At 35.9% G+C, this 26,709-nt stretch overlaps 1 protein-coding gene and 2 long non-coding RNA genes across 4 annotated transcripts in view; 1 reads left to right on the top strand and 2 right to left on the bottom strand.

Moving 5' to 3' along the window:
• The window catches only part of LOC147832293 (uncharacterized), a 112,122-nt gene that overhangs the window by 37,941 nt on the left and 47,472 nt on the right, over positions 1 to 26,709 (bottom strand). The window lies entirely within an intron of this gene.
• On the bottom strand, positions 1,463 to 5,670 carry LOC147839409 (uncharacterized). Its single transcript, XR_015518864.1, has 2 exons — positions 4,759 to 5,670; positions 1,463 to 4,691 (listed from the first exon to the last, which is right to left on the bottom strand). It is a non-coding gene; the product is annotated as an uncharacterized LOC147839409 (long non-coding RNA).
• On the top strand, positions 2,251 to 16,281 carry LOC147832294 (uncharacterized). The gene is made up of 4 exons (XR_015518848.1): positions 2,251 to 2,542; positions 3,651 to 3,762; positions 14,846 to 15,209; positions 15,594 to 16,281. It is a non-coding gene; the product is annotated as an uncharacterized LOC147832294 (long non-coding RNA).

The raw sequence follows: 26,709 nt of genomic DNA, 5'->3' as shown, positions 1-26,709 counted from the left end.
TGCTAATGTTAATGGATCGTTGATTTAATAAACTTGCTGTGTTTGTTGTATGTTATTGTACAATTTACTAAAAACTCTTTTGATTTCTTAGTAGGAATTTTTACAAACAAATTAGGTTGAGCATCCCTAAACATAATTTGTTTACACTCAACACATATAAATTGGTTGCAACCACTTACCCTAAAGAAATGTAGTAATTCCAATGAATAATTTTTTTCAGTGCAACTCAAGTATCAAAAAGCAACGATTTTTCTAGTCTAAACTGCCACACTTGTGAAATGTATTTATAAATTTTTATACTGTAGGAAATCGAGATTTAGTCACCCAGCAATTATCTGTTTCTCAGAATAGCTCGTAAAAGCTGAGGTGGACCGAAGAACACAAAACCAGGGAAAATTTCTGACCGCACATTAACTCTTAGGAGGGCTTTGAGTCATGAAAAGAGCAAACCTGCCGAGCAATCGCAGCATGCGGAGGCATCGCACGCGGCTTTCATTAAACAGCACACGCTCATATATTAAGAGACCTCTGGACCATCAGCAGCGCTGAAGGCAAAAACCTGCTGAGCACCAAAAAAAGCATCTCAATCAATACTCAGAAATGCCTCCTCTGGATTTTCAGCTTGAACGTTTGCTGAAGTGTTTTTTTAACCTAACCGATGGATTTCGTTTCCAGTTCTGGCAGTCGTAATCACTAAGTGGATTGGAAACTAACAACATCATTTATATCTCATCATACTGTGTTTCAGATGCTAAACGTTAATCACAAAGCTATTCAAGTAAAAAGCAAAAGGTGAACTCTGAGATTTTTAGTTTAAGTCTTCTTTCCTTTCTCCCACTATCACCAAAAACAGAAATGGTTTCAATTGCAAATCAACACTTTAAAGCCTGCTCTCCCTCTCTCGCTTTCTCTCTCTGGAGATCTGCTAATACCTGAGTCAGGAAAACCCCACACAGAAACAACGCTTCCCTCTCCAGTCTTCTGTTTCCACACGACATAATCCAAGTGGGAGGATGAATTTAGCTTTCAGTGCTTGTCTATTGTAAGACAGCTCAGTTTTATATTTATTTTTCCATTGTTCTGATGGAATCTGTGCCAAGAGCATGAAATGATGTGAGAGAAGAGCCGAAACACGGCATTGATTGTACTACTACAAAAGATGCAGTCAGCGGCTCCGAGAAAAGATTCGGTGACGCGGTGCTTTATAAGGGAAACAATGCAAAACAGCAGAGCGCTGAGTTCACACTCTTATATAGGAGTTCAAAATCACCAGATCCTTAGAGTTTGGCACACAAAACGCATTCTAGTGAAACAAAATAACAGCTCCTTAAGAGATAAATCTCATCGTATAAATAGAAAATAACACAATATATGTTTTGTTCCGAGCATGGAACGTGTAAAATGCAATTATCACCTTTACAACTGATATTCTGCAGTTTAATAGCTTGCCTGATGGTTGTGATTTCTTTTTTTTTTTTTTTTTTTTTCGCTTTTACAAATCCTGCTGTGGAGAATAAAAGGGATTTTTGGTGGGGAGCTAGAAATGCATTGCAGGTTGCTGACAGAATGCCATTTGATCCTGGCATATGATGGTATTCCTTAGAGAGAGAAATACAGACGCGTGTAGTGGAGCCAGAGACAGATGAGTCCTCTGAGTGGTCTCGCTCGCCTCCCACTTTCACATTGGGTGGAGGGGAGATTTGAGAGTACAAACACACACAAACTCACACACACACACACACTTGTATTATCATTATTATTTGTTTTGTTTTTTTTTGGCTATTTTGCCTTTATTAGATAGGACAGTATTTAGACAGGAAGCGAAGTTGGAGAGAGAGAGATAGGGTAGGAAAATGTCCTCGAACCGGGGTATGAACTCAACGCCCTGATGTGCTACTGCAGCATATGTCGGCACGCTAACCACTAGGCTATTGTGCAGACATCACACACACTTGTAAAGATTACTATGGAGCACAAAAAAATCATGAATTATTGACAACTCTAACTTAAATGTATCATATGTTAAACTTTAGCTGATATGTAATGTAGCTGTGTGAACACATCTCTGAATGTTAGACGCTCAAAGTTCAATGCAAAGTAAGACATTGGCTTTTACAGAGTTAGCTTAGCAAAGCCTACAGCGAACAAAGTTTGGGGACTACAAAAAATACATCCGAGTTAATGAGATTACAGGGGCTTCTGATTACATGCATTCACCATGCACATACAACCCGTGCAGCAAAGGGGTGTGGCTAGAAGTGCTGCAATGTTAGAGCAGAGAAAGCTAAAATGCCGTCCAAACGCTGCTATTTCCACAGAGCTTCTTTTTTTTCTGTATTTGGGCTTTGAAAGGACATGACAAAAAGAGAGAAAACTCCAATTGAATTGCATACAATAAAATTTTAATTATGTTCCAGAGAATTATAAAAAATATATAGCTAGCATTTGACAAATGACATCTTCAAGTATCTCTCCCAGTTTAGTGCTGGATTCAACTAAAATTCCTCCAACCGACGAAGCTGTGGATTGTGAGTCACAACCTGTAAGTATTTTTATTTGTTAAAATCAAGCCATGGACGTAAACAAGGATGTAAACAACAGAAAATGCTGTTTGGCACCGCTAACAATTTAGCTACAAATTCATATTTATCTGTCAAACCGCTGTAAACACCTGCAATCTTCAGCAGCGCTGCAGTGTCTCTCTATGCGGCCGTTTTCCCTGCGATCTACATCATAAATAACAAACTCACTAAACATATGTGAACGTTTCATATAACTTACACATGCTTATTGTTAATATATATGTGAAAGACACTTGTCAGATTTTATTTTAGAGAGAAGGCGTGAGGTTCAGCTGTGTGCTTTTAATTTTTTGCCAGATTCAAGCACAAACTGCTGCAGCTAACAGCTTTTCTGACTGACACAGCGCAAAAGCGTGTGCTTGAAGGCGCGTGGCGCTTCCACGTGACGTAGATCCGATCTGTGAATCACAGCACATTATGTTAGCTGAGCAATCAGAGCCTCTTCAGAGGAACTTAAAAATATGACATGTCGTTTTCATGTCAGTTGAGTAGCTGTATATAATCAAAAGATTATGAAAGTAGTATTTAAGAAAATATTTAAGTAAGATATATGAAAAAATAATGTGGATATCTACAAGTGAAGCATGTGCACACAATGCTTTGCATCTTATAAACACAACCAGGCCTGAAAAATACTCTGTGGACCACCCCTTTTAATAAAACTGAATATGATGTGCCATTAAAATTTAACTTTAATATTGAACATCTGAAATTGAAGACAACTGAGTTTAGGCCGGTTTTTTATAGACATATTATCAAACTTCAGATTTTCTTTTGTTCTGAATTCCTAGACTGCAGATTTTCAGTTTTCAAGATATTGAAAACATCAGAACATCAATATCCAATAATTCCAAGTCAGAAATTCAGATTTTGAAATCCCGAAAGTAGGTCAGTTATCTTAAATTTCAGATGTTAAATATTCATATTAAGAAACTCTAATTCTAAGCAATTTTTAATTGCACATAATGTTCAGTTTTATTAAGTTTATTGTGATTAACACAATTCAAATTCTGATTGTTTTGTCATTTTTTATTGTTTATTGTTTTGTCATAGTATATCTTTATGTAGGGATGGCTGACGTAAAACTGAGGTTTCGACCCAGTGTCAAGATCTTGAAGCGCAAGTGTTAACAAAACACTGCACCAAAGCAGGATCCAAAACACCCACTTCACAAGGCTAAGTTGATTCTAAACATTCAGGTCACGTGACTAAAGTGTTTCGTAACACCAGGTCATGTGACTAAAGCAACTAAAAGCATTGGTCCTTTTTAGAAGTGTTTCGATACCTGGCGAATCGCCGTTTGACTAACAGGGTGGGAAAAAAACTCTATGTCATGTAGCCTAGACCATGCGTGTGCACTACCTGTGCTGCAAATGGCTCGAGTCGAATCCTCACTTATACAAATACTCTAAAGTTATGACTAGTTGTATTTTATGACCAAAACAAGACAAACTTATTCTCAAAGTGTTTATTAGAGTGTCAAACTGGATGTTAAAACAAAACACGTTACAAGAACAAAACATTTAAAAACTAACATCAATAGCTGCATCACCCTGACGTTTCAAAGCTTCGATACTTTTGCTTCGACTGTTTCGGTATTTTATGAAGCCTTGCTTTGGCCACCACTATCTTTATGGGAACTTCCCATTGTCACGTCTGACGTAGTGCAGAACATAAACAGAGGTGAGAATCCAGATGCAGCCAACAAATACTTGTTTAAACCAAAACAATGAACGAAACACGCAAAACATCATTGAAGTGACACAGTAAAACAAATAACAATGAAGGGCTAACAGAACAGGGTATAAATACACAAGGAAACAAAAACCTAAACAAGCTGTCCAGGGGGTGATCGGGTAACATGAAAACACTAAACCCAAATATATAAAAACAGAAACCAGGATGTTACACCCATAGACTCAATGATATTTATTTTGAACAAATACTGAATAATTGAATAATTGAATAAAGTCCTCCTATCTCAAATCTACCCCTAAACCCAAACCCTCACAATTAAACAAACTGCAATTCAAAATACTTCCTCATTGTGTGTGATTTATGAACAGTTTTTATGGAATTCAAAAAATTTCTCCACAAGGTCAAAATTGACTGGAATTGTGATTTATGAACAGTTTTCATGGAATTCAAAACATTTCTCCACAAGGTCAAAATTCACTGGAATTGCTATACTTGTGGGTACATTAAGCACACACACACACACACACACACACACACACACACACACACACACACACACACACACACACACACACACACACACACACACACACACACACACACACACACACACACACACACACAAACACACACACACACACACAAACACACACAAACACACACGTGTACACATGCATAAAGCAGCTAATATTCATTTCCAATGATGAAGGGCAGAGGGTTGCACTGACTTAATGAGAGATTTCGGCTGCTGTCTGGGCTTTCACTGTCTTTCTACACCTCCCTTTCTTCATGTGTTCAATACTTTTTCCCAGCGTCATTTCATTTTATTAATTAACTTAATTTGTAAACTAATTGGATTCGTTTTCTTTGCATATATGATATTTTTGGTTGTTATCAGCATCCGGGGAAAATTTTAAGTTAACAGCACCTTTAGAAATATGTTTTTTTTTTCCTTTTTTTTTTTGTTGAGAAAAATGGTGACTTGTCCAATACTTATTTTGCCCGCTGTATGCTCAAACATACACACACACACACACAAGGCTGTCTGTTATTGATCTAATACAATGCTCTTTCCACTCACAATAGGAAGCGGAATTGTACATGCAACTCCGCTGGGTGGCAAATAATAAATAAGCCACAAAATAAAATGGTGTTGATGTTTGCGCTAATGTATTGCAGCAATGATAATTTGCATCAAATGAGCCTGGATGACTGCAACGTGATGGAATATTATTCCGAATGCACGAAGAGCCGAAACACAGTCTTAATAATTCACCGTACTGTGCACATTAGTAACTAGAAATACATCTCATTCTTCACAGACATGCTGTAACTGATGGTATCATCAATCTTCATCTCTGCCTCTGCTTGAAGATCTTAATTAAAATTCACTGCCTTACTGTTGTTGAAGTTTGAAAATACAGATTTTGCAGCGAGGATTTCAGGATTAAATCAAATTCTAAAATGAAAACACGTGGTTCTCTGTGAGGTGATAGTGTTTATCTACGGTTGCTGTCACTTTGGAGTACGAATTAAACCAGTTTTTCCTCTGCAGAGCGAGAAAAAAAACTTCACTTTTCCTTGAAACTTGGTTGGAAAATGCTGATTTTTTTTCTTGCACAAAACAGAGTGTTCTTTGCTGTTTTATATAGTACAGAGAATCCAAAACTTAAGACTACCTAGCATACTGTAGCTGCTGAAAGCATGCTATGCTGAAATGGAGGCTCAACAGTGACTGAAATGCAAATGATGTGAACTATTCTAATGGTGTACTGTGCAACCAGTGCACTCCAACTCTTGAAAGAGTAATGAGCCTTTTTTTTGGAGAATCAAAAAGTAGGCTACAGTATATAGCATGATCAGCGTAGTCCAATTCCCAAAAGAATAGCATTAATTAAGTGGCTCTTTTTGATAAATCAAAAACAGAGTAAGATCAACATATTCTGGTTCATAAAGGAATATTTTTGCTCTTTTTAGAGTATCAAACTAAATATAAATATAAATAAAAATGAATATGATAAAATTAATGATAAATTATTTAATTTTGCTGAATCAAACACATACTTGTGTGAGTCTAATGCAGTCTGGTTTAGGAAGGAAATTACTGAACATATGCACATGGCATGAAAATTACAGTCCCTTTCACATCAAAAATGATAACTAAAAGCCTTAACTATATTAATATAGTAACTGCTGCTCAGAGAACAGTGAATTTCGCATCATACTTATAAAGACCTGATCCCACCCAGAATAACAATAATATTAACTATATTAAAGTCAATACTAACAGTAATTATATTTTTGACTTTTTTATAAGCATGCACTTCAGATTGTTGTCTTAGAGAGAACATGCAAACTCCGCACAGAAACGCGACCAGCCTGGTGAGAGGCAGAGCCAGCTGTGGTCTTGCTGTGAGGCAATAGTGCTAACCACTGGGCCGCCGTTCCGCCTCATCAGAAAGGGGGAAGAGTAGAGGTGGAAGGGGGGATTCTTCGAAGAAGACTGAGCGGATAGCTCTGGTTATTTATAGTGCATCAGTATTCATCTGATTGGGCAAATCACAGGGCTGATGCGAAGCCAGCCATGTTTGATCATAATCACGCAATCCTCTTGAAATTAGTTTATAAATAAACTGCACTTAAGCCCACCGGCAACTATAGTTTCTGAAGTTCATACTTGCCATTTTCCTTTTATGAGTAATTTTCTACATGTTATCCATGTTTAATTTCTCAATGACACAGAACCAATCAACCAAATAAAAGATTTCAAGAAAGAAAAAAATAAGTTGATTTACTTCATATCACATAAGGCCTTCAACTTCCTAGCCATAATTTCAGATTGCAAAATGAATGCAAACACCCTCTAATAAAGGCAATTTTCTTGATGCTAAAAATTTATTTGTTCACAAATGTATGTACAAATAATCATGAAGGTCTCTAGATACATTTTAAAAAAAACAAATCTTTCAAGAAATCTATAGTTTTTTGTACACTGTCAAATGTTCAAGTGTAGTTGCCGGTGGGCAAATACTTTGTAAGTACATAAATCATGGGGAATTAGGGAATAATGTGTTGATAAGTTAATAAATCAAGGTTATTGGTCTTGTCTAATGATGTTTGCTTTCATAATACCCCATCTAAACATAAGTTAACCTTTTAACTGATATCTTTACTTTAAAAGTCTTCAAAAAAAAAAAAAAAAAAACCTTAAAAAAAAAAAAATCAAGAGCGTATTCAAATATGAAAATCAAAAACCTGAAAATAAATGCAAAGCATGTTCATATAGGACACTATTACCAAGACTACATGCATGAAACTATTTTTAAAAATTTGGGCACAAATGGGTTAATATGAATCCCACTGAAGTCATATGTGGGCCCTATCATACACTCTGCACAATGTGGTGCAAGGCTAGTTTGAGCTAGCCTGGTTTGCTAGATTCAGCTTGGCGCAAGAGTCGTTTTGACGTTTTGCACCACGCTGTTTAAATAGCAAATGCATTTGTGCTGATATGTGCGCCCATAGGCGTTCTGGTCTAAAAAAGGTGGCGTGTTGAGGCGCATTGCTGGCCCATTGCTATTTTGAGAAACTATAATAGTCTGTTCTATAAACCAGAACAAAGCCAGTCTAAAGTCCAGCGCAGAGCACGTTAGTTGTGTGCCTCGGTTACACACTGCTTAATACACACAAGATGTAGAGCAGGGTTTTTCAAAGTCTAAGACAGTGGGCCTCCCTTTTGACACAACTTATCCATTGGCGCCCCCCTCCTCCCAAACACGCACGCAAACACACACACATACACACACACACATATATATATAAATATATATATAAATATATGTCAGACTGTTAACTCACTTTTATCATCATTTGCATGAAAGTGCAATTATTTACAGAGTAATAAGTATTTTTATATAACGTTTTTAAAACTAGGATGATGGTTCAATATGAATAAAACAGATCCAAGAACTGTCCATCCCAGTCAAAACAGTCGAAGTTTAGCAGGTCTCATGCTGTCATTAGCCAAAATATTTTGACAAACCACACATAAAGGTCGTGGTTCATCAGCTGGTCCTGTCCACGTAAATCCTAAACTCAAATACTGATCATCATATCGTCGTCTTTTGGGTTTAAACCCTGAACTTGAAGGCTTTTGTGGTGAGGAGGCGTGGCCGAGAGCCGTGGGAACGGAGTGAGGCCACCGCGTAAGTGGATACACCTGCGGTGCGCACCTGCCTCGAATCCCACGGAAGGAGCTCTGGATCATAAAAGGAGGAACGAGGGCAGAGGAAGCCGAGAGACATATTTTACTTTTGCTTTCAGTTTGACGGCAGCCTCCGTGAGGAGCTGCCGTCACTGTTATTAATAAATCATAATTTAAAACTGCGTCGGTTCTCCGCCTCCTTCTTCCCGGCGGCCAAAAGTCCTTGAACTTCATTACAGCTTTGAATCGGGGGGGGTCTCAGAAACCGACCCATTGTATTAGCAGGCATATACCTGTATTGGCGGGCTTGCCAAATAGAAGCGAATTCACAGCTATGGCCTTCTGGGTAAAAAAGGTTTTCTTATATTTGACGTATTATTTTTTTTGCTTTGTTTAATTAAAACATTTAAATATAATAAAAATACATATAATAATTAAACTTAATAATTATATTTTTATTATATTATATTTTTTCCCGCGCCTCCCCTGACATGATCTGGCGCCCCCCAGGGGAGGCGCGCCTCACACTTTGAAAACCCCTGATGTAGAGCAATACGCAAATATCTTAACATATAAAAAGAATTTAAATATAAAGGATATATATAGGATATAATAAGGATATATATAGGATAAAAATATAAAGGATCAAAATATTACAAAACATATTATTTTCTAGCCTACATGAATATAAAAATCATACTTTCATGCCTTCTTCATCTCGGGGGGCTTTTTCAGTTTATTTGTGACAATTTGCTTTTGTATAATGTTATTATTATTAGCAGTATTATTTATTATATGCATATTTGTTTTATTAAAAACAAGCTTAGATTTGCCCATCTGTCAGGTTTCAGACCATATGGGGCACGTGTATTTGGATATAATTGAACACACTTCGTTATTATTGTTTATTTATTTGTTTCCCTATCCACAGGAGCGAAAGTGAAAGTAGATAATTTGGAGGCCTTGTCTCTCATTTTCGCGTTGTAGATGCTCTGCTTAACTGTTTTCTTGCTAGTGAAGTGATCAGTTTTTCCACTTACAAAGTCCGTCATGTAATTAGCCAATGCGCTATGGCGCGATGCAACTGACTCTTAAAGTAAATGGGAGATGAGACTCTGATTGGTTTATTCTCAAAACACACCTATAACTCATTAAGAAAATAAGCTCAACCCTTTTAGACCATGCGCCACGGTGCAAAGCGGATTTTTCCGTCCTTATATTAGCAAAGGTGGTTTCTGACACGCTCTGAATGGGTTTGCGCCCTGCGCTTTGCACTTTGCGCATGGATCGTCAAAATAGAGCCCAAAATGTTTTGACATTGGGTTTGGTTCTTTGTTAAGACTTAGGACAGTTGCTGTAGATAGAGAACTCTACATTTTTTTATCTGTGTTCTGAAGACAAATGATGGTCTCTAGGGTTTGGAACAACATAAAGGAGAGTAATTAATACCAGAATTTTCATTTTGGGGTGAACTATACCTTTAAATAGGAAAAGGACTAAAATAATCAATAATGGGATCACTAAGTAGCAAGAGTCTCTAAAAAACAGTTGGAAATGAAATTGTTAAATTATTCAAAATTTACATCCATGTGGGTAAACGAAGCCTGAACTGGGTTAAGTTTGGGTAAAGGTTTCCTTTAAAGGTTACATTTGAACATAAACTAGTGCACTTTAGAGCTCTTTCAATGGGCACCATGCGGCACACAAAACAAACAAACTAAATTTCAGCCGTGATTGCTGCTGTATCAACATGATCACTGATATGAGCTCTCAACTGTTCACTGCTACGGGTACACAGAATTTCCATAATACTTTACACCGCTACTTCTATTATCAGAGAAACATCTGAAATTGAGAATGAGGTTTCAGAGCTAATGGCTTCCAAATGCTAAGATCCTCGTGCAAATTTAATGAGCATGTGCTCTGTCTGTTCCATAATTGGCTGCTGTTGCAATTTTGAAACCCCACTCGCTCAACACCTCTGGAAGATCGCCATCAGTCACATTCTCTCGCAAACCAAATCAGAGGCGCATGAGAGGGAGGAAAACACTCAGTAAAGCATCATCTCTGATTGAGCATAATTGTCCCTCGCTTGAAAAACGGCTTTTGACAGCAAGCTATCTGCGATACACAGCTGCAGTGCTCAAACACTGAATTTGGTGACGCCGCAAATGCTGAACGGAGCCAGAAGCCTTTGGGTGGTTAAACGATATGATGGTTCAGAGTCCAGAGAGTCACGATTGGCTTTTTGGAGCAATCCTAAAAATAAAAGTTTCATTTGATTGGGTTTGCATTCTAAATGCACCAGCACATGATTGTCTGGCTTGGTTTAAAAAGCCAAATCATGACGTTCTGGACTCTAGACCAATCATTTATTGGTGCACTCAGAAAGGAAACCAAATCAAATGAAACTTTCTGTGCTTTCTGAGATACTGAATTATTTGTAATGTTTAAGTTTTAATGGATTGTATTTCTTGAAGCAGTTTACTTCTCAGAGGGAAATGTTTTGAAAATGCATCACCACTAATAGGAGAATTGTTGGTTTGTTAAAAATGTGGCATGTGCATTAAATCCAAAAGTAAAATGCAGTAAAATTAGACACAATCATTTCCAAATTTTTAAGTGTTTATCTCAACAAATTATTCTGCTTCTTCAAAACATTCAAAGACGATGAAAAAACGTTGCACTACCATTTCAAAGACACAAAGCAAGGCACGTATTGTCAATGGCAGCAGATTTCCACAATTAGATACAACAGAAAAAATAATAAAATATAAAGACAGACATTAAAAGCTTCATTTTTAAACTTCAACAGGGGCTTTAAATGTAAAATGGCAATGGCTTTCAATTTACAGCCTGTAATGAATTCCGTCAGAATGGCTGAGGTGATTCGAGCAGTTATAGAATTTATGAAGTTCTACTGCTAAATGTCTCTGTTTCCTTTAAATGGCATCTTTGATGACAGCGTTCTATAAAAATTATTTGCATTTCAATTTTGACATCAAAAGCACAAAAAATATTTTCTCCCTTACGCCCCATTCACATGGGGCTTTAGCGTCAACGCTTGACTGAAGGCGTGTCTGAAGTTGGGGCTGAAGCGATCGTGATAGAAGCGTCAGCCAATGAAATTCAGTCAGCAATAGGCCACTATCTAGCTGGTGTATTTTATACAGCGATCTGATTGGCGCTTGAAAAGTTGAGCAGGTCCCTACTTCTGCAGTGAGTAATGCCTCTGAAGCGGCGCCGATGGATCCACAATGCAGTTCGGTGAATTCCGTGTGAATAGGGCATTAGTCCTTGGATTTCCTTTTTACTTGCTAATAGTGTTTTTCTGCAAGCAGACTATTGACCTTATTCTTCAATGTAGGAGGGCGCTCGTTTTTGCGATTGTTTTAGAACTTTCCTAGTAGAGAAATTACTAGGAATAATAAACAGCAGAAAACTATGAAACTACTCGCTTTACAAACAAGTGTTTGCATGACTATACATTCATTCATTCATTTTCTTGTCGGCTTAGTCCCTTTATTAATCTGGGGTAGCCACAGCGGAATTTATCCAGCACATTTGTACGCACCGGATACCTTTCCAGCCACAACCCATCTCTGGGAAACATCCACACAATCATTCATACACACACTCATACACTACGGACAATTTAGCCTACCCAATTCACCTGTACCGCATGTCTTTGGACTGTGGGGGAAACCGGAGCACCCGGAGGAAACCCACGCGTTCACAGGGAGAACTGACACTCCACACAGAAACGCCAACTGAGCCGAGCCGAGTCTCGAACCAGCGACCTTCTTGCTGTGAGGGGACAGCACTACCTACTGCACCACTGCATTGCCTGCATTACTACACATAAAAAGTAAAATAATATAATAAGAAAATATCAGTTTGCAATATCAAGCAGCTTATCAATGCAATATCAACCAAAACTATCAGCTCTCCTCAGAAATATTCTCCTGTTCGTTTCAAACAATCTTTTAAAACTCTCTTCAGCAGATTACAACTTTTGACAATGCACTTTCAGTTTTCTTTTTGCAAACGAGCCGCTCTCTGCCGTTAGCCGTTAGCCTGCCCTAAACTGTAGCAGCTGTTGCTCAGAGGGCAGGTGCGATCGAGTGATGATTGACAGCTCTCTGAGCCACTAACACTGCAATAATATTGCAGTCGACCAATAAGATCAAAATTTATGCAGCCATTGGCTCGTTTCTCTGTCAGTCAACCTTCTGGGAAGAAGGAAGTAGCTTCTGAATGAGCAGTGACAGAAACGCAGACGGCCAAAACACTCGGCTTTGTTTAGATTTTAGTAACTATAACTTTGACTTTTTATTCAGTTTGTGGTCTCGTTTTATCTGAAACACTGTAAGCTGACATAAACTTGCCTTTTACTGCAAAAACAGCGTTTTCACGTGTGAGTACCATGGTAAAACGGTGTAAACAATAGGTCTCCGGCAGAAATGGTGACAAACAAATGAATAACCATCCATAATTCAACACTTTTGTGTCGGTGGACTAAATGTGTTTGATGGGATGTTTTTCTGTGGACTCTTACCTTTCAAAATAAACCGTGATGTACAGCAATGAATGTGTGTGTGTGTTGTTATTACATGATACGTACGCCATATCTAATTAGCGTTTTCTGCAAAACTTACACAAATTTAGCAAATACATTATTTATAAGCTTTCCATTGAAAAACAACTAGCTGTAATGGGTGCTTAAGGGATTTAGACTGATGTAGAGTTTTTCAAGATTACTCATGTCCTTTTTGGTGTAATCTATTCATAAACATTGACATATGGAAAAACAGCGGCTCAGTGCGACCTCGTCGGGGCGCTGTGGAAGGGGTTAATATACCTCCTTTATAGACCAGCACACCCATGAGTCCAAAGTGGTGCAAATGGATTTGCTATTAGCAGCAAATTGCGACAAACATGACTTGCGTCTTATTGTGCCAGTGCATGATAGAGCCCTTTATATGCAAAATCCAGTCATTCCAATAGAAATTCACATTGTGCATGATGAGGAAAAGTTTGTCTGGCCAAAATTTCTTGTGTTTAAATTGGCCATGCAAATTCACAATGCTAACCAGCAATGTCTTCTTTGTGGTTCTTCATACATTAACACCTACTTTAACTGCATTATTAATAAGATAATCATCTCCAATTTATAAGTAACTCAAGTGGACGTTTGGAACTGAATCAATGTGTTCACAAACTGAACTAAATCTGTTCTTCAGGTTCAACTCACTAACTCAAAGATTTTGTTCAAATGGCTTCTTGTCAGTAAATGGTCAAATAAATTACTTTTTTTAAAGTGGCATTTATGAACTTAGAAGTAGTCAAATATACATTTGAAGTCAGAATTATTAGCCCCCCTGTTTATTTTTTCCCCCAATTTCTGTTTAACGGAGAGATTTTTTTTTCAACACATTTCTAAACATAATAGTTTTATTAACTATTAATCTTTATTTTTAATAACAGATTTATTTTGTCTTAGCCATGATGACAGTAAATAATATTTGACTAGATATTTTCAAGACACCTCTGTACAGCTTAAAGTGACATTTAAAGGCTAAAGTAGGTTAAATAGGTCAACTAGGCAGGTTATGGTAATTGGGCAAGTTATTGTATAACGATGGTTTGTTCTGTAGACTATTGAAAAATATAAATCTTAAAGGGGCTAATAATTTTAATCCTAGAATGTTTAAAAAAAAAATTAAAACGGCTTTTATTCTTGCCGAAATAAAACAAATAAGACTTTCTGCAGGAGAAAAAATATTATCAAACATACTGTAAAAATGTCCTTGCTCTGTTAAACATCATTTGGGAAATATTTTAAAAAGAAAAAAATAAATAAAAGGGGGGCTAATACTTCTGACTTCAACTGTAAATCATATAGTAGTCATATAAACTCACTTTTAGCATTACTCTAGAATACTTTAGATATTTGGAAGATTAACAAAGTTCCCATTACTCTGAAAAAGTTGACCAAATTTCTCTAAACATTTATTCAGGTCACCTAAGAAACCTTCATTCTGAAGCAGGAATGAGCCATCATCTATTCATATGCTTATAGTACTTAGCATCCGACAAACACAGGCACACAAAATGCCGTTCACGTAATCAAGTCTACTCCACCATTTCCTTCATCCGCAATTCTCTAAATGTTTGTGCTGAATGCATTATGTTACATAAATGCTTGGCCTGTCTGACTTAAAAATAACATTCCATCTTCTATTACCTATTGCACAGCAGAGGTTGTGACAGGCAATAGCAGGTTTCATCATTCTGGTGCACGGGTCATAATGCGAACTAAAGCTGTTATTTCTCTGCCACTGTATCGCCTTTATTGCAGATACCTAGGAGACCATATTGAAAAGCATCAAATGCATTTAGACCCTGAAAAACAATACCGGGAAGAGGAAATAAAAGAAGACTTCTCGCCTTTTCTTCTTCTTCTGTCTAGGCAAACATCAGCAGCGAAAAAATAAGGGGTTATAAATTTGAGATTGCAAGCAGGAGACACAAAATAACCAGAGCCTCAGGGGACAGAAGGGCTTTGAAAGATATTCAGATGAGGCCGAGGAGACGAGTCAAGAAATCAGATGCTCATATCGACTTTGCTTGCATGAGTGAATTGGAAGCAGGAATCGATGATTACCTGTGTGGTGTTTTAATCCCTTTCGTGGCATTTTTCAAAGGGAAATTTAGGAGTGAAGGTGAGCTACGAAAATTTAGCACTACTATGTATTGCTTCAAAATCACTGATCACATTTATTCGGCTACAATTGGTCTGTCATATGATTAGCAAAAATGCAAATTACAATATATATTTCTGCTGTTGCATCGCTATGGGTTTTTTTTACGTCAGAATGCAGATGTATTCTGTTAGGGTTAGGGTTACACAGAGTTATGCAAAATATTATACAAAATATGCAGTTTATTTCAAAGGATAATGTCTTTTTTTAATAATGTGCATCAATTATGTCATATATCTGATTTCCAGCATATTCAGTTCGTAACCTGCTAAAACCTCTGGAAAATGGTGTACTGTATGTCTCTATACTGCTAAAATTCATTCATTCATTTTCTTTTGGGCTTAGTTCCTTTATTAATCTGGGGTCGCCACAGCGGAATGAACCACCAACTCATACACTATGGACAATTTAGCTTGCCCAATTCACCTGTACAACATGTCTTGGACTGTGGGGAAAACCGGAGTACCAGGAGGAAACCCACGCGAATACAGGGAGAACATGCAAACGCCACACAGTAACGCCAACCGACCCAGCCGAGGCTCGAACCAGCAACCTTCTTGCTGTGAGGCGACACCACTACCTACTGCCCCACTGCACCGCCTATATTGCTAAAATGTGATATATAATTCGTTTTGGGTATCTAAGGGCAATATTTGGTCTTGATCACCTATTATTTGTTCCAGAGCAAATAGTAAAATAATGCAACAAATAGTAAATAATGCAACATTAAGTTTTATAAATGTTATAAACACTCACCGGCCACTTTATTAGATACACCTTACTAGTACCGGCTTGGACCCCTTTTTGCCTTTAGAACTGCCTTAATCCTTCATGGCATAGATTTAACAAGATATTTCGAAGAGATTTTAGTCTATATTGACATGATAGCATCACACAGTTTCTGCAGATTTGTCAGCTACACATTCATTATGTGAATCTCCCGATTCACCACATCTCAAAGGTGCTCTATTGGACTGAGATCTGGTGAGTTTAGAGGTCATTTAAGTACAATAAACTCATTGACATGTTCAACAAACCAGTCTGAGGTGATTCGTTTTTGCCTTGTCCTGCTGGAAGTAGCTGAAAATAGGTACACTGTGGTCATAAAGGGATGGACATGGTTAGCAAAAATACTCTGGTAGGCTGTGGCACAATTCTCAATAGGTTCTAAAAGGGCCCAAATTGTGGCAAGAAAATATCCCTTACACCATTACACCACTACCACCAGCCTGAACTGTTGATACAAGGCAGGATGGATCCATGCTTTCATGCTGTTGAAGACAAATTCTGACCCTACCATCTGAATGTCGCAGCAGAAATTGAGACTAATCAGAGCAGGCAATGTTTTTCCTTTTGTTGTCCAATTTTGGTGAGCCTGTGCAAATTGTAGCCTCAGTTTCCTGTTCTTAGCTGACAGGAGTGGCACCTAAAGTGTACCTAATAAAGTGGCCAGTGAGTGTAAATGCTATATCAAAATCAGAACATTTTGTTTTGACTGATTTGCTTAACAATTTTTATATATTTATATATTCTTATATAATTTTTTTTTACATGTATAACTAAAGGCAATTATACTGAAAAAAATCACTTAAAAATGATTCCTTGAATTTACTAAAAAATTTCAAGTTAAGGGCCTGTAAACAATTTATCAGGGCTGAATTTAATTAAAAAAAAATCAAGTTGAACAATAATAAATGTAATTTGTTTGTTTAAATTCAACACAAATAAATTGTTTGCAACAATTCTGCAGACAGCATTTTTTTCAGTGTATGTATTGCAAAACAGTGTAATGATTTACAGTTGACATTGCATTATGCTGCCATCAGTATAATGATCAATCCCAATAGCATTTTTATCAAAAGGAAGCAAAACATAGCTGTTCAAAAGAAACAGCGATGTCTCAGCGGACATTCAGGTTAATGCTTATACTTATTAAGATGAGTTTGACATGAAGAATGAATATGTGAAGGTGATCACAGTCTCCTTCTCTGTCTTGCATAATACCGCAGTGTATTACTCTGTATATTATTTTAATTCAGTGTTTGTTTGGGCATTTGTGGGGTTAAGAAAATTCCTGCATTCTGTAGAGTAATTGATTTTGTTGTAAGCTATTTGGAGTTATAGCACATCCATTTGCCTAATCCTCTGTTTTGTCATCAGTAAGACATTACAATACTATAATGTAATCAGGGGAATAAAAATCTTTTATTACTATTTATAAAGTGACATTTTCAAATTGGCAGCAAAGGCTGGCTTGAACTGTTAAAACAGACAACCTGAGATTTCAATATGTGGCAGTTTTCTCATTCGAACGTGTTTTTAAGACACTGGGGTGGTTTGTTTTAATTTAGACACTTCTGCCACGGAACTGTTGTATAAACACAATATTAAAAGCCGATTTACAGCATTGCTGATGTACAGTCAAATCATACTGTTTATATATATATATATATATATATATATATATATATATATATATATATATATATATATATATATATATATATATATATACTTACACATTAACTTATATATTATGTATATATACTATAATATATATCTATCCATCTCAACATTTTAATAATTATTACAATATTTTCATGTCTATCTATCTATCTATCTATCTATCTATCTATCTATCTATCTATCTATCTATCTATCTATCTATCTATCTATCTATCTATCTATCTATCTATCTATCTATCTATCTATCTATCTATCTATCTATCTATCTATCTATCTATCTATCTTAAACATGAACAGAACTACTATATAAATATATAGAACTACTGGTGATATGAAAGACATATTCTGAAGGTAATGAATGACACATTAGCACAGTCTTCAAAACCCAAATGAAATTGTAAAAAAAAAAAAAAAACTCAATTTGATCACAGCTCAAATAAAAGCTCCTGATATGTAAAAACTGGTTTCTCAAGGTCCTTCAAAGCAATCACTACTGGTTTCGTTTTGATGGTATGGTGTGATGCTCTGTGATAAAACTATAATAAAGGCTGGAGGCCATAATGCTGCTGTTTATAGCTTTATAGACATCAGAAGGAAGAAGATGAACCCAAGATGGGGAACACATTTCCTCAATATTCTGGAGAGTGCAATATATTACATAAACTGGTTGAATGGAAGACAAGGCTTCCACCTGGGATCTTATTTGTACAGTAATGGGTTGCTGTATGAGGAAGGAACTTTTGCAGAACATTTTTAGTCTTTTCTCTGAGGATCGTTTTCTCTTGACAGTACCGGTTTAAAAAAAATAATGTAGTTCACCCAAAGATGAAAATTCTGACATTATTTAGCATCCCCGTGTTGCTGCAAGCCTGTATGAGACTTTGCAAAAAATAAAGAAAATAACCTATGTATTTGTTCTTTACATGCAATCCAAGCTTTATTGTCATGAAAAAAACAATGTAATATTTATTTACTTATTTATAAACACATTTTTAAAGAGCCAATATTATGGGTTTTTGAAAATCCCCTTCCATGTAGTGTGTAACACAGCTCTAAGTGAAGTGAAGTATCCAGCTAAGGCTTAAATCTGTAAGAGTAGTGTTTAAAACGGTTGATTCATCTATAAAAGAGTCGACTCATAGTGCTTCAAACGAGTCGCCTTGATAACGAGTCATTAGGTGTTTCGCCATGACGTACTAACAAAACCAAGTTATTCACGTGCATGCGCAAACCCCGGAGATTTTAAACCTGCGGCCCCGCCCTCTGACACAGAAACCCAGACACACACACACCCACAAACACACACACATAAACATGCCGGTCGATTGAAGTCACACTGCAGATGGATATTATCGAGTCTCTACCCAAAGATGAAACCTCAGCATTATAACCAAGCAGTTGGAAACTACTGGAAACTTCTGGAAACTACATGCTACAAAGAATACTTCATCGGCGTTTGTTAAAGGAAGGATCAGTAAAGAGTAACTTACTGATGGACGTCAGGATGGGTTTCTTCCTCCATTTCTCAAGTGTAAGTACGTGCGATTAAAGTTGTTGCCTCATTTACTCTAGCTTGCAAATGTATTTAGTTGTGATTTGTTACTTATATCAGGTTAACTCGCTTTATTCTCATATCGCTTAAGCCACGTTAAAAACGTGACGCATGCTGCTTTGTTTACGGAGCTCCGTGGAGGAGGAGTATTATGTGTAGTATGTGTATGTGTTTGTGTGTGTGTGCGCGCATTGTCGTCCGGAGGTGTGTGTGTGTTTTTGTGTGTGTGTGCGCGCGCGCGCAAGGACGAGGGCAATATATATGTGTGTGTGTGTGTGTTTCTGTGAAAAGAGCAGAGTGAGACAAGCTAGAAGATCTCCTCAACAGTTTTTGGAGTTTTTGCTCAATAAAACAGTTAGTCGTCTGTATTTTCAAGTCCATCGTCTGTATTTACATTGACCCACTGGCAGCTAAAATCCATGCCTACACTATCGAGCGTGTATGAACTGTGATTACTTTTATATTGCTTTTATATTGCTAATTAGCTGTTGGGCATTTCACTCTCTCACTGAAGGCAGTCGACCAATCGCAACAGACTGTCATCGGTCCAATCAGCGCAGATTAGCTTCGCGCTAAGGAGGGGTTTGGGAACAAATGAATCACTGGACGATTCATACAGGAGTCGCTGGAATAATTAGGTAAAAATAAATGCAGATTATAAGACCATGAAAGTGTTTTTTGACCGTGCATGCATATTAGACTGTTGTTGGAGACCCTTACAACCAAGATATGACCCTATTTCATGTATAATATGGGCTCTTTAAGCAAACAAGTTTAGCTAATCCTTGAACTTGTATGCATGCATTCTATAGATCAATGTGGAGTCTTCTATTGTATTGTAATATTGTAAGACAATTTATAATAGAAATATGATAAAAAGATATTGTAATATATAAATTATTTAGATATAACCAAAATATGTGATTAACATTAGAATTAGTACTATTATTACTGTTACCTATTGTAAATATTCTAATATTAAATTGTAAGTGTCTAAACACCACCACTACTACCAATACCAATACCAATACTAAATAATACTATTTAAATGATAAATAAAAAATACATTTTAATTATGAATTTTTTTAAACTTCAGTATTCCTTTTCATGCCTTCCACAAATTTCACTTAGCTGAAAGCAAGATTTACCAATAAATAAATTAATATTTCTTACTTCCCCCTTGTATTTATTTTTGCTTTTGCACCTGTTCTTTTCACCCCAAAATCCAGCTAACATCGAAATACCTGTGGCAGTATATTCACCCTTTTTCTTTCTCACAAAGCAGAAAAAAAACATCTGCTAAAGCTTAAATTAAAACTCGCATCAAACCGCCAGTTCAGAACAAAGCCGTGATGCCCTGGGATCTCTGACTGATTTAAGGACAGGGGAGACAGAGAAATGAGGCGCTGATAAGATTTCATTTTTCCTTGATTTAACTTTGATTAAACTGCCTGCTTGTAGGTGGGCAGACTTTGAAAATCTGCAGCCACTGAAGCGAGTACCCATTGGGCCTTTTTTAATGAAACTTCAATTTGGAGTAGGATAATAAGATATTGCGGGGGAACATTACCTGCGCTTCACACTTTTGACAAGCTGATAAAGCACACCGCTTAGCCTGCGTATGCATGCAGTTTGCTAAAGTCGCTCCAATCATAATCCTGTTATACTTCGATGAATGTATGTAGGGGATTCTTCAATTAGGACACAATTTCTGTAATGCAGGATGATTTTGAAGAGGGGAAAATGCTTTAAAAAAACTTACATTGCAGGTTTAAAGCACATAATAGTTTTATAGTTGTCTTTTGAATTGTCTTTTTCCCATTTTTGACAGACATTCATAATATTAATGAAAGATTATTTAGCGCAATAATGCTTTTAGATTTGTGGAGTAAACATTATAAATAAAACCGGTACCTTAGTGTAAGTTCCTAGTGTTATTTAATTAGAGGTTTTATTTTTAAATATAACTTCGGGTGATTATTGGGGTTATCTATAGCAGTGGTTCCCAACCTTTTTCTTAGGGGCCCCCCCATGAGCATATACAAACATTGGAGCCCCCCCACCATTAAAATACACACTCACGAACACACATATGTACTATATATATATATATATATATATATATATATATATATATATATACTGTATGTGTGTGGTTGTGTAATATTAATATATAATATGTATAGAAAATATAAATTAATCAGTTTTAACTTGTCTTGGCCTTCAATAAAACCAAAATTTAGGTAGGCTGTCATACTGTTTAATCTTTTTCTTCGCCTCTGAAGAATCACTGCATCTACGTCTCTCTGCCGATTTTGTTTTGATTTTGCCTTTACGACACGTTGACAAGCACATTGCGTGAGTGAGCAAAATTTAAATAATTATTTATTATTTTTACTATTATGTTGGAATTTTAAGCATGTGTTTTGATATATATATTATATATATATTTTTTTTTTTTTGGTACTTAAAAATAAATATAGAATAGTAGGGCTGCTCGATTTTGGGAAAAATCATAATCACGATTATTTTGGTCATAATTGTAATCACGATTATTCAAAACGATTATCAGTTAAAGTCAAAATTATTAGCGCTCCTGAGAATTTTTTTTATATAAATATTTCCCAAATTATGTTTAACAGAGCAAGGAATTTTAAAAGTATTTCCTATAATATTTTTCTTCTAGGCTAATTTGTTTTATTTTAGCTAGAATAAAAGCAGGTTTAAATATTTAATTTAAGGTCAATATTATTAGCCCCCTTAAGCAATAAATATTTTTGATTGTCTTCAGAAGAAACTACTGTTATACAATGACTTACCTTATTACCCTAATTAAGCCTTTGAACTGCACTTTAATCTGAATGCTTGTATTTTTAAAAATATCTAGTAAAATATTATGTACTGTCATCATAGCAAAGATAAAAGAAATCCGTTATTAGAAATGAGATATTAAAACTATTATGTTCAGAAAAAAAAAAAAAAACTTCTTTCCATGTGTAGGGTCCAGCCAGTTGGTCCAATGACGGTATCCAATGGTGGATGAAGGTTCACTGCATGTTCGGCCTTTCCAGTGCACAATGTTGATTTATATTAAACTTAACTCATATCTGACTCCAATTTTAGTATGAGATGGTTTAGAATATTAATATGTTTATCCTCGTTTTATCTGACTCCAATTATAAAACATTGATAAGATTATTTTGTTTCCTTTCACATTATTTTAGATTATGATTGAATATTCTTTTGATTTGTTATTATACCTTATTTTCATTTACTCAGATTCCGATAGCATCTCGAGTCTTGCACCGGCCGGGTATACAATCTCTTAATACAAGCTTGTCAGTCTTGGTCATTAAACAGAGGCGATTAACCACTCTCCTAAAAAGGCAGAACCCTACTTACTCAATTTAGGAGATTTTTATGTGGTCCCCATAGATCTGTTATCTACTTAATCAAGACAAAGTATTTTAATAATAATCGCGCAGGATTACACTATTGTAGATGAAGGCCTAAATATCCACATTTAAAGTAGTTTCAACAATATTTTGTTGTTCTAAATAGTTGGCCTTTTACAGTCCAAGTATACATGAAATAATGCCAATTTGTTAGTCGGATCTCTAACAACATTGAATAGCGTGCCACGCTGCTCCGTCTAACATGTTTTAGTCCGTTACTAACCTGTACAGTGGCTTGTAGTGCTATGGACAACAACATTTATCAGTGATAATAACACGAGGTTTGAATAGTTCAAAACATAACAATTTATTAGTCAGGTAAATGTATTATGCCAATTCAATCAGTCAATTCATAAACGATCAATACAAAACATCAAATTATCAAAGATAAATCCAAGATTAAAAGATGCATTCCTGACTTTTTACATAACGTGTAAATTTTACATAACGTGGAGCTTAATTATCACACTCTATACTCCTGTTTGTAGTTCAAACTGCAGCTATACAGGGGATAGCAGAGTTTTCTACTTTTGGAGATCAAAGAAACAAATATCATGAATTTCAACATAGTTAATTCCATTTTCATACAGGACATGTGGTTTAACATGTGTATAGTATAAAAACAAATTTAAAAATGCCACCAGGATTCTTAACAATAGAGTCTTTTGCTATTGTTCTTGCAAGGATAATGCATTGAAGTTTATTTTTGCCTCTAGGTAACCAGGGTTTTAGTCCCATTGCTATTAAACAATTTGGGAAGATTTTAACTATGAGATCTTTTTGTGTCTCTGTTTCATTTAACATGTAAATTTACATCTTTGTTGAAGAAAGATGTTTTGTGAAATCACATAGCCTCCTAGAATGCTGAATCCATTGATAAGATCAGCTGTGGATAATTGTTATTCTGATGACTGATCAAAGGCTTTTTCAGAGGACTCACTGCAGGTGAGGTGTTAGCACCACAGGGGTTCTTGCTTTGAGATGCAAGATGGGAGACTTTTGGCCTCAGGTTATGGCCTAACCTTTTGTTGCCCTCATTTGTATTTGTTTGATGTGGACCGGATCTGGAGTGTTCTTTGTTATTGGTCCGCCTAAGATGAGAACAAAAGCAGAGAGAACCATTTTTAGAATTTTCATCAGTTTCAAATTCAATCATGTGGAATTAATGTTAATGCATCATCTTGCAATATTAATTCTGGAAGCCACATGATGTTGCTGGTCAGATGTGAATTGCTGTTGTTGATTTCAGCATATTGTGAGTGTGTAACACCTGTTTACACAGTCTGCTGTATTCTGAGCATTATCTCCCAGTTCCGCTGGGGACATTTTTCTGAATCAATCAATGATTTTTCATTAATTTCAGTTCACAATCTAATGGGCCGATACCCATAGTTCATTTTTTTGCTCTCAATAACAGTCAGATCTGTTGGCAGAAATCATTTCACCCTTTTGGTGTTCTCTGCTTAACGGTTGTCATTTTATGGTGTGACTCACAGGTTAGATCTTTTGACCCATAAAAACTTTGGTAACTCTGAATGTTATCATATCCATCCCCCTTTCATTATTTTTATGGTGAGTTTAATTCTCTGATCAAATTTTAATTGTAGGTGGTGTTTTTCAGCGAGGATTTTATTGGTTTACAATCAGTTATGCTATAGTAGTTCTGTCAGTGTTTTCATTAAGCATAAAGAAAGCAAACCTCCTCAAGGTGAATGTTTCACCCTTGGTCTTTAGTGCCATGATTGGCGATTATAATATAATGTTCATTATTGTTTATTCCTAATGTAATTATATTATATTAAAATAGTAAATATTAAAATTTAATTATATCTGGTCTCTGGAGAGTGTTTTTAGAACAACAGTGCATTTAGCTTAATGCTTTTATCTTGTGATCAGGGTTGTGTTTGCTTGTAAGTTGCATGGAGAACAAAAGGGTCAGCAAAGGCTTGTGGCCAAATGGAATAATGTTATTGTTTTATGCAAATACAGCAAACACATTCTGAGCATCTTATTATCACTGAGGTGAGATTTCTCTGCTCTCTGTCAGGACATTTGAATATGAAAAGGTTTGAGCCATCAGGAGGTCTAAGGGCTGATTTAAAGTTAAAATCTTAGAATTTCTTTTATATTTAGTCTGTTTTGAGATTAAATTAAAGTATAGTGGATATTTTACACTGTAAACCCTAATGCTGTAACTAATTAATTGAATTGAGCTCTATTAACTTAAATCCTTAAAATTCGTTTATCTTAATTAACCTTAATGAGTAAAAAATGCTATCAGCTGGGTGATTTAAGTATTTAAAGTTGAAAGAAATTAAAGCAATTAAGTTAATTGGTATTAAAATGTATGAGCTGGGTGACTAAGTATTTAAAGTTTGGAAAAATTAAAATAATTAAGTTAATTGCAATTAAAATGTATAAGTTGAGTAACTTGGGTATTTTAAGTTAGTTGAATGTTTCTGTTCACTTAAAATAGATAATTTCATAACTTAAAAAATTTGACATAACTGATTGCCTCAAATTTTTTTGAGTTTTGTCAACTTATTCGGGATTACAGTGTAGTTGATCAGCATCATATTTGAATTTATCACCATTAACTTTAAATGGCAAATTTCTGATTTGTAAAGGCAGAGTTTTCATTAGAGCTTATTTGTCTTTTTGCAATTAAATCATTCTGTTCTGCTCACCTTTATTTTTCACATGCAAATGCCTTAAACAGACTGTTGTTATTAATCCAATTTAAAAGTTTACAATTGTTTTTAAATCTTAAACCATTTTTTTCCTGTTTTCCTTTTTTCCATTTTTCTCTTTTTTATAAAACAGTAGATTTAAAACAATGGATAGTTTTTGATTTAAACTTTTAGGATCTAATTTATGACTCTCCACTGAGTCCCAGAATATAATTTGGATGATGTTATTCCAATTTTAAGCTTCAACTCTTGCTGCCTAGCAGACAAAGAGATTTCAGAGCAAGGGATGGCATTTATCTATACTGCTGCTATCATGTCCCTGATAATCAAAGTGGTTTTGTCTAATTCTCAACCCCACCGGATAACGCATTCCGGTCTAACATTTTTGAGCATTTCCGACTCATTCTATCAATGTGTTTATATAGGGTGCGTCCAGCTTTCCCTCAACATTTCTAATAGGCAAAGAAGAATTGACTTACCACAGCAGCTGAAGATAGAATAGAAGATCTAAACCTCTTGGTTGATATAAATCCATTTTGTGCTGGAAAGACGTAACTCGCCTGAGTTGGGAGATCACGGAGATGGGTCACCATTTTGTAGGGTCCAGCCAGTTGGTCCAATGACGGTATCCAATGGTGGATGAAGGTTCACTGCATGTTCGGCCTTTCCAGTGCACAATGTTGATTTATATTAAACTTAACTCATATCTGACTCCAATTTTAGTATGAGATGGTTTAGAATATTAATATGTTTATCCTCGTTTTATCTGACTCCAATTATAAAACATTGATAAGATTATTTTGTTTCCTTTCACATTATTTTAGATTATGATTGAATATTCTTTTGATTTGTTATTATACCTTATTTTCATTTACTCAGATTCCGATAGCATCTCGAGTCTTGCACCGGCCGGGTATACAATCTCTTAATACAAGCTTGTCAGTCTTGGTCATTAAACAGAGGCGATTAACCACTCTCCTAAAAAGGCAGAACCCTACTTACTCAATTTAGGAGATTTTTATGTGGTCCCCATAGATCTGTTATCTACTTAATCAAGACAAAGTATTTTAATAATAATCGCGCAGGATTACACTATTGTAGATGAAGGCCTAAATATCCACATTTAAAGTAGTTTCAACAATATTTTGTTGTTCTAAATAGTTGGCCTTTTACAGTCCAAGTATACATGAAATAATGCCAATTTGTTAGTCGGATCTCTAACAACATTGAATAGCGTGCCACGCTGCTCCGTCTAACATGTTTTAGTCCGTTACTAACCTGTACAGTGGCTTGTAGTG

This window comes from Danio rerio, chromosome 20 (assembly GCF_052040795.2).
Source record: "Danio rerio strain M-AB ecotype USA chromosome 20, GRCz13ab, whole genome shotgun sequence".
NCBI classification, from domain to species: Eukaryota; Metazoa; Chordata; class Actinopteri; order Cypriniformes; family Danionidae; genus Danio; species Danio rerio.
This window is presented reverse-complemented; position numbering and strand designations above follow the sequence as displayed.